Source organism: Sturnira hondurensis, unplaced genomic scaffold, assembly GCF_014824575.4.
Source record: "Sturnira hondurensis isolate 20B ecotype Veracruz unplaced genomic scaffold, ASM1482457v3 Scaffold0005329, whole genome shotgun sequence".
In the NCBI taxonomy this organism is placed as follows: Eukaryota; Metazoa; Chordata; class Mammalia; order Chiroptera; family Phyllostomidae; genus Sturnira; species Sturnira hondurensis.
Genome location: NW_028077960.1, coordinates 6,483,233 through 6,493,067, shown reverse-complemented (window position 1 = coordinate 6,493,067; position 9,835 = coordinate 6,483,233).

Sequence of the window (9,835 nt, the reverse complement as noted above, 5' to 3'; positions counted from 1 at the left end):
AAAGTCCCGCAGCAGGAATACACCTCCTTGTCTGCTGGACTCCAAAACCTTTGCTCTCTTTATGCGGGGCGAGACGCATGGCTTCTGATGTCCTGGAGAAAGGGCCACAGCCTGTCTGGTTGCTGGAATACTCCCCCCAGGGGCTGAGTGGGTCCTCCTCCTGTCCTCACCGTCCTGGCTGCACTTCACCCACCTGCAACGGTGCGAGGCCCAGAAGGGTGGGAAGCCGTCACATCACTGGGATCATGGCGAAGAGCAGCCTCCTGGCAGTAGCCCCCCTTCTCCCAGCACACACACAACCAGAGCTCTGGGGGGAGCAGAGGGCCCTCCTGGCTCAAAATAGCTCTGTGTTATTAGCAGCATTTAATTGAAGGTGTTTCGAGGGCAGCCTCCACCGGGCCCAAACCAAATGGAAAATGACACACTGTCAAATTAATGTCCCCAGACCATGATAAATGGCTGGGGTGGTGAGTAATGCTTCCATTTCTTGTTTTAAAAGAGAAGGATGCAGCCAGGCTCTGTGTGTCTGTCCCTGTTGTGTGGGGAAAGGTCAGGGGCATCCTGGAGATAAACAACACCCCTCCCTGGCCCGCCCACCCGGGGCCGGGCTTCTCCAGCTTCCGCCGAGCTCGGCTTTCCCTCCCGTCCTGTCCCTGGAGGCTGGTGGGCGAGATTGCCGAAGAGCCCAAGAGCCGAAGAGCTTGCAGGCCTCCAGGCCAATGTCCAGGGAGGAAGGAGCTGGAGATAAGGCTAAGCCTTCACCGTCCGTCAGTACTTTATACCTTCCAGAGCGCAGTCACCTCGGTTATCTCACTTGATTAGTTGGCCTTTGAGGTCTGCTTCGGACCTGCAGCTGCACCTCTCCGTGTCCTCAGGGTCACCCTTGTGGATGCCTTAAACTCCCTCTGCATTTCCCACCCCCTGTCCCACCTAAAACGTGATTGCTAAGTGTCTGCTCAGTCCCAGGCCAGGACGGAGCAACAGTGGGTCCCTTCCCGGGAGGACACAGATGACCCCGGATGGCCAGAGCTGGCCTGACACCCCAGCGGGGCTGCAGTGGTCTCCTGTTAAACATAAACGATGTCCCAGAACAAAAACGTCAGACAAGGCCATAAGCAAGACAAAAGCAAGCCCACTCGGTAATCGTGTCTGAACACAGACAAAAACCGGGAACTTTGTCCAAACCACAAAAATCACCCAACGGCCTCCTGTCCTGGCTGCTACCAGCGACGCTGCCTGCCTGGAGAGCAATTAGAACTCAGCTCTGCCCTTTCCTTCCCTGCTTCTAGATAAGGTTCATTCAGACAGTCACACAATGACTCCTTCCCAACTTCCTGGAAGCCTTCACTGCAGAACAAAGCTCTGCTTCCTTCAATCCCCCCACAATCGCTGCCTCCCGTCACCCCAAGTCCTCGAGCCCATTTCTAGCACTCTCTCGCTGAGACCCCCCACCGTCCCCCACAATGGGAGCTCTCCTTTGCTACCAGAGGCACTACACGCACCTTTGTTCAAATACAGTTCTGGTCCCCGTGGTCTCTGGCTGGTGGCATCGGCACCGCCAATCCTGGGCACAGGGCAGGGCCGAGTTTTGGAAGAGCTACACAGACTCACAAATAACCTGTTACAAGAGCTGGGGCGCTGGGCCCATTCCTGCTGGACGGGAGCCTTTATGGAGAAGACGGTCTGGGCCGGCTGCTGAAGGAGGAGAAAAGCGAGCCAAGGAGGCACGGGGGAGAGCGGGCCAGGATCTGTCACGGGACCGGACCCTGAGCAAAGGCCCAGAGGTGTGAGCTGGCATGGGGCGATGCAGCATTTCCTCTCTGCTCTCTTTGCCTCTCAGCACAGGGGACATTCTGCTTATCCTTCAAGGCTCGGTGCACATGTCACCTCCTCTGAGTAGTCCTCCTAGGCTGCCTTGGAGTCATTTTGCCACTCTGAGCTCCAGTTTCCCTGTTTATAAAATAAGAAGATTGAGTAAATCAGTACTTTTGAAACTTTTTTTTTAAAGGAATGCAACCCTTTGCGCAAAGGTGATCTTACCCGGGAGCCCAACTAATAAAAATCATAAACAAATAAATGGGTCTGGTGTGGTTGAAATGGGAGCCAGGGGCCCGCTCCTCAGGTTTTTGGCAATGCCTAGTGGGCTCTTGGAGACCCTAAGGGCTTCCTCGGTGCCAGCTGGAAGGCATGAGAGGAGAGGGCATCTCTGGTCCCCTTCCAACCCTTTAATTCAGTCTTCCCTACTCTCCTGAAAGCTCCCCAAGGTGGAGCCATGTCCTAATTGGCTCCCTTTCTCCGTGCCCTGCACACAGAGGATGCTGAGCAGATGCTGTTTCAATCCACACAGTCCTCACGTCAGCCCTGCCGGGTTCTCGCTCCTCCATTCTTCTGACGTGGCTGCTGAGGACCCCAAGGAGGCCCAGGTTAGGCAGGGGCAGTGGTTTGGGCCAAGCAGGCTGTGAGTAGCCAGCCAGAGATTGCCTGGTCTCCCACCTTGGTCCAGCACTTTCCCACTGTGTGGAATCTGGGGGGAATGGGCGCTCTGCACGTCCGTCTGTCTGCCTCTGTGGGCTCAGGCTCCTTTCCTTCCCCGTGACAGCCTGACCCAACATCGAGGGCGCAGGATGGCTCTCCCGTCTCCATTACTGCCAACTCTCCCGCTGNATTCTTCTGACGTGGCTGCTGAGGACCCCAAGGAGGCCCAGGTTAGGCAGGGGCAGTGGTTTGGGCCAAACAGGCTGTGAGTAGCCAGCCAGAGATTGCCTGGTCTCCCACCTTGGTCCAGCACTTTCCCACTGTGTGAATCTGGGGGGAATGGGCGCTCTGCACGTCCGTCTGTCTGCCTCTGTGGGCTCAGGCTCCTTTCCTTCCCCGTGACAGCCTGACCCAACATCGAGGGCGCAGGATGGCTCTCCCATCTCCATTACTGCCAACTCTCCCGCTGCCGCAAACGGACCATCAGTCCCTGATGATACATTGCAGAAAATTGGTTGTCAGGCCAATAAATGTATCCGATTGGATTTTTGACATCCGGGCGAACCCATTTGTAAGGCGTTTGATTAAAGTGCTAAAAGGTAGCACAGCAATGGCTGGGCAGAGCTGCCCTCAGTCTGGCCTAAAAAGGGTGCTGTCCTTCCTGTGGGCGACAGGCTCCCTCCTTCCCCATCTGCTCCTCTCCCTCCTCTCCCGTTTTCACCCTTCACTGCCCTGCAAGCGCAGCACTCCATCAGGGCTCCGGGTGGTGGGAAGGACAGCCTGGCCGAGCAGGAGGGGATTGCCTCCCCTTGGCTGCCTGCTTCACAGGCTCAGGCCCCCAGGATCTGGCCCAAGTCCCCAGCCAAGCCCCACCTGCACCTGCCCTTCCTGCTGGACCATCAGCAGGCGTCAGGCACCAAGTCCCGGCCATTCCTCTCCCTGGGGCTTAGAGAGTAGAAATAGTTCCTTTTGGACAGGCTGGTTCCCAGCTCCACTCAGCCTCTCCTGGGCTTTGTGATCCTGGTGAATTCATAGCCACGAGCCTGTTTTCCCATCTGAGAAATGGGGATAATAACACAGACACCGCTCCACGCACACGTTTCCACGGCTTGCATTGGAAATGGTGCACCAGTTAATTAGGGCACAGGATACATGTTATTGGACTGCGACTGGCGATGACATAATCTTGGTGGGAAACCCCACACGTGGGAAACGTGCTGTTTCATTATTTTTCATTTGCAATCGAAAACTGCACATTTAAGTGTAAGACTGTAATTATTGGAATCATCACAGGGAAAATAACTTTATAGAGTTCCTTCTTTTCTTTCATTCTGCGATCTCTTTTTCTTTTTTTATATTTTTTTATCTATTTATCTTTAGAGGGGAAGGGAAGGAGAGAAGGAGAGAAATATCAATGTGTGGTTGCCTCTCGTGAGTCCCCTGCTGGAAACTGGCCTGCAACCCAGGCCTGTGTCCTGAGGGGGGATTGAACCATGACCGTGTGGTTCGTAGGCCCGCGCTCAATCCACTGAGCTACACCAGCTGGGGTTTCTTCTTTTTCTATTGACAAAATTTCTTCTGCAACACTCGGACCACATGTTTCTTAGGAACCCAGTCATCCCCTTGCAGCGGCAGCTGAGAGAAGGAAATGGGGTGGAGGGTGAAAGGTCGTGTGTGCGGTGTTTGGTGCAGAGTGGATGTTCGTCGATTCTTCCCCCACCCCCCCACCGCTGCCCTTCCTTCCCCTTTCTCCTTCTTACAGCCTTCTCTCTTCAGCCTCAGACCCGCCACCCTGTGCAAACTCTCATTACCCTTCTAAGGTCTAGACAGTAGCCTTCTAACTAGTCTCTTTGCCCTGTTGTCTCTTGCCCTGCATCCCCAGTCCACCTTACATGGGGCCTCTGCCTTGATCTTCCCGAAATCCAACCCAACATTGGCACTCCCAAGCTGCAAGACTGAGTGCTTCCTGGGTCCCTAGGACACCTGCTTCCAGCCTTATATCCTGAAGCTAAGCTCCCTACACAAACCTCTTTCCAGTTTTCCCCAAGCAGCAGTTTTCCCCTACACAAACTTCTTTCTGCTTGTTCCCCAGCACCTAGAATGCTTTATTGCCCACACCACTGTCCCCTGATCTCCACCCTCTAGGCCACACTCTGCTGGTTCTCTTTGTGTGCACAGTTTGTACTCAGTCTGCAGCTCTCTGAACCCTGGGGCAGCGTCCCAGGCCTTTCTTCCTCCACACTGTCCCTTTCAGAACCAGGCCACAGCACTCTGGACACTGGCTAATTGGCCAAGAGCTCAACTCTAATCATCTGGAGCAAGAAGAGCCTTATATACTCACACATTTTCAAGACGCCAGGTCTGAAGGCATGCTTTGCACAGGCCCTGATAATGACATAACAAGCCCTGAACTGGGGCAGATCTGCCAGACCTGTGCTCTGGAGCCTGCCTGAGCTGGGGGGGAAAGGCAGGGCCCCTGGAGGGCACTTGAGCTGCACTAGGATGTTCTGCGGTGCTTCCTTCGGCTGTGCCTGAGCCCCCTGCTGGGCCTCCACCTGGTTTACCTTGCTGTGCTTTCCCTGTCCCTCTGTATAAAAGGAAGTGGTGTGACTGCCCTATGTCCCTTTCAGGCTTGGTCATTTTGGTAGATGGAGTTGAATTAGCAGGCTCATTTGTCTCTGAGCTGGAAGACAGGCTTGCAGGCAGCTGTGGCCTCCCCAGAACTGGAGGCGCCTTTGCAGCAAAGCCTCCCTCCCTCCCAGGAGTGAGCATCTCTGCCCTCAGCCTTCTGCCTCAGCTGCACCTCACTCGGGACTCCCTTCCCAGCTGGACTGAGCTGCCAGAAGCCTCCCAGATGCCTGGAGCCAGTGAGTGTGGAGCCCCAAGCTTGAGCCCACGCAAGATGCTGCTATAGTGGGTTGAAGGGTTACCCCCTAAAGAGATGTCCATGCCCTAATTCTCAGAACCTGGGAATGTTTTCTTATATGGAAAAAAACCGGTTTATGCAGATTTTATTAAGTTACGGATCTTGAGATGAAGAGGTCCTCCTGGATTATCCAAGTGGGTGCGAAGTCTGATGACAAGTGTCCTCATAGAAGACACACAGGATGTTTGATAGGGAGGAGGAAGCAATGTGACTGCGGAGGCAGGAATTGGAGTGACACAGCCTCAAGTCAAGGAATGTCTGGGGCCACCGGGAGCTGGAAGAGACAAGGAATGAAATTTCCCCTAGAGTCCCCAGAGGCTGAGAACCGGATTTTGGACTTCTGGTCTCCAGACTGCAAAAGAAGAAGTTTCTGTTGCTTTAAGCCCCCCAGTTTGTGGTGCTTTGTTACAGCAGCCACGGGACCCTAATACACCTGTCCTCGGGCAGCTGCCTGTTCCACACCCTCTCGGCAGCTGCCTTTCGAAGCCTTGCAATGGTCTGCGCTCCTACTACTCAACCAGAGCCTTCCTGAGGGAGGAAGAGGGGCGATTTTTCTTCAGGCCATCTTGCCAACTCAGGCAGCCTCTCACACTCACCCCTGTTCCCCATCCTGGGTTCAGGGACCCCTTACCTGCTCCCCCCACTTCCGGATGCTATAGACCTCTAGCCATTTTCCTTGTGGGTTCCAACATGATCCCTTTGTCATTGGTGTCTCTTTGTTTCTCCAGTGGAATGGCAGGTCTTATCTATCACTTTACAGAGCTAAGTGGAAACCTGAGAGACCACCTCCTTACCCTCTGCCCTTCTAGAGATAGGAAGGAGGCTCAGGGAGGTGAAGGACCTCAGCCCCTGTTGCCAAGGCCCTACAGGGAGTCAGAAGGACAGGCCCCTGGGTTCCTGGCTTCCAGTCCCAGCTCCTCCCACGGCACCACACTTCCCACCCTGGGCCCAGTGGGACCTTCCACTGACTGGGTTTCTGATGAAATGCTTGGTTCTATGGGTTTGAAAATGTGTGTCTTATTCTGATGCTGGAGTTTCTTAGCCTCTCCCCGGGCTGGGACCCTGCCCAGGGTCTCTGGGCTCCTGTGAGATCAAGTGCCTAAGGCTAAGAGGACAGCCGACCTGTGACTGTGTCCTGGACTCTTTGGGCTCAGGGCCAAGGGCCTCTGTCTAAGGCTGAGACGGCTGAGGGCAGCTGAGGGGCGGGCAGACGTGGGTGCTCCGTCCTGCCCTTGTCGCTCACTGTACAATAGGCAGAAAGTTCCGTCTCTCCTCTGGGCTTTGCTTCCTCATCTGCAAAATGAACAGTTACATGACTGGTCCCTGCCCCAAGTTCAATATAAGACGAGGGATACGGGCTTTGATCCAGAGGGATCTCTAGGCTCTCTCCAGCCCCTGGGCATTCCTGTGCGAAGGAGGTACTGCATGGGAGCAAGGCCGGAAACATTCAAACAACTGCTATCGTTGTAACAGGGGCCAGACCCACACAACCTCAAAGCCCTGGGTGACTGAGAGTTAATCTCTTCAGCCCTTATTTTCTTTATCTGCAAAATGAAAATAACAGCGCTACTGCCCAGGGTCATCCTGAAGATTAAGTAGAGGAACAGAGGTATAGCTCAGAGCACAGAGGTCTAAGGGTATTACGTGGCCCAGTGATTAATCCCAAGGGGATTCCCATGCCTGGTATATAGATGACAATAAATGCTCCTTACCCACAGTCAGAGCCGTGGGCTAGGGCTCACCCAGCCAGAAGTCTCCAAGGCTCATGGAAGGTCAGGCCTGGAAGTCACAAGGAGAAACGAAGGCCAGAGAGGCTCATCTAGAAATTGAGGAGGGGACATGTTTGCAAGGGCCACTGTGGAACGGGAAGCAGGCAGGGTTTGGCATCACGCGACCCTGGGTTTAAATGCTAGCTTTGCCATTTGCAAACTGTGTGACCCTGAGCAAGTTACTTAGCTTCTCTGATGGTCAGTTTTCTCCTCCGTACGACGAGAATGAGTGATGCCCCCATCTCAGGAGCCCTGGGAGGAGGAGTGCCTGGGGGGAATCTGTGTAAGGTGCCTGGCATGTTGCATTCAACATGCACAGGTAACTTCCTTGCCATCTCCAGCTTCCTTGTCTACAAAATTGAGAATAAGGGGCCACTGGAAAATTGCAGGAACCAAGGAAGGCCCCCTGGATGAGGCGGCTTTGCCCAGGCTCTGGCAAGGCCAAGAGAGGCTGTGTTGGATTGCAAGCTACTGTCAAGTTTCAGAGGGCATCTCCATGCCACTGTCAAGTTTCAGAGGGCATCTCCATGCCACTGTGAAGCGGGACAGACGGCTACCCCATCGGGCTGCCTCTAAAAATAACCTCCCATCCTGCTCCCAGTGTTGGCACGAGCTACAGGCTTCCTCCTGGCACGGTCCCTGCCCTGGCAGGGTTCTCCTTCTGGCTCTGTCACAGCACAGGGCTTCGGCAGGACAGGGCCAGCAGGACGATGGGCCTGGGGAAGGCATGGGCACTTCTCTGAGAAGCATGTCCCTGGCTGGGCCTGGAGGGCACAGGTTGAGGTGGGGTCTGGAGCAAGCCCCCGGTCCTCTGTTAATTTAATCTTCGTCTTGGGCATCACAAAGGTTGGAGGAGAAAACTCCTTGGTAGTCTGGTGGTCCAGTAAAGATCTGCCATTAATTTCTGGCCTCTGTTTACCCAGGTCCCTTTGTGTGGCTGAGCACAGGCAGGTCTCATGGGAGAAAAGTGGGCATGCACTGTCCTTTGTTATTTACAAGTGCTTTCCCACTCACGACCTCCCCTGGTCCTCGAGACCCCCCACTCACCTGCAGGGGAGGGCTGCTCCTCAAAATGTCTTGCTAATCCTCTGCCTGGCAAGGTGTGGGGCACAGAGCAGGGCTCAAAGAATATGAGCACTGAATGGGTGGGTGGACACAGACTGCACTGGGATAGCGCTGTTTTGAACCTGGACCCGAATTCTAACTAGCCTTGGAGCATTTAAGCAAGTGATTTCACCTCTTCTTCACTTAAAAAATGGGTACAGTCCATGTGTCCACGGGGTGAACCCCTTTCCACTCCTGTCTTGGCTCAGGTCCATTTAGCAGTCTGCAAAGGGTGAATAGGCGGAGAGGTTCCTAAGGAGCCCCAGGCACATAGTGGGGCTCCCAAATGTTAGCTGGCTCCCTCCAACACCCCAGGACTCTAAATGGTTGAGGGGCTTGTTGGTGACTTGTCCAAGGTCACCCAGCCATGAAGTGGGGATCCGACATTGGGCCCTGAGTCTTGTGACCCAAGGTGCTGTGTCCTTCCATTACTGGATGAGGAAGAGGAGAGTTGAGACAGAGGGAAGGCAAAAGCAGGTGGTGGGTGCCGGTGGGCCATGAGGCCGTGAGAGAGGAGAAGGCGTAGGAGAGAGTGGAAGGTCTCTAGTTACAGGCTTGACCAGGGAGGCAGAAATTTCACCAACATCCCACAGGCCACGGCAACCCAGGACGTGGGGAGACCTGAGGACAGGGAGGGGTGAGGGGGATCAGCCCCAGTGAGGCCCAGGTGGCGCTGAGAGCCACACTCAGAGCAGTGCTGCCCCGAGAGCTCCTCTTTCTGGAGAGTGAGATGTCTCCCTCCCCCTCAACATCACTGGCAGCACACGCTTAAGGGCTCCAGCTCAGGGGCCAAGGGGACCTGAGCTTGAAGCTCTGCCACAGCCGCCGGCTAAAGGAGAGTCATTTAGCCTTCTCGGGCATCAGTTGCCACATCCGGGGTTTGGACAACACAGTGAGGCACAGGCCTCCTGGAAGCTCTCTCTGGAGGTTTGAGGGAATGACAGGTGACACCCCACACTGAATGCAGTCAGCGCAGTGAGGGCACGCAGTGAGGATTCTCAGTCACGATGACAGTGAGATGCTTGCGCGAATTATATGAGATACAGACGTGAACATCAGAGCATGCAGTGGTGTCAATTTATTAACCTTCATCGAGGACCATGGATTCAGCCACACGTGGAGCCCACAGGGGTTCTTGCCTCCTGGAGCGGCCTCCCAGGCAGCTTCCCGAGGCCTAGGGGCTGTGAGAGGGCCCTGTAGGCAACTTCTCAGCACCTGCCCCCAGCCCTCCCAGCTCCAAGGCAAAGTCGTGCACTGCAGGCTGAGTGTGGAGCACAGATGAGGGCATTGGAAACATCCAAGCAGGGAAAGGAAAAAGTGAAGCTGGTAATTAGCTGCTGAGGACGCTAGGAACATCTCTCCCCAGGGCTCAGCTGATGAGGAAGCAGCCCCGGGGGCCCAGCCCAGCTCACTCTCTCCTTTCATTAGCACAGTTTCCACTTGGCTGTTTCCATACTGGAGTTTCCACGCCGAGCTCCCAGCTTCCCTGGGGGGTGCAGGTGGGTGGTGGAAAGGGCTACGGCTGTGAGGTCAAAGGGTCTGCATTCAAATCCCAGCTGTG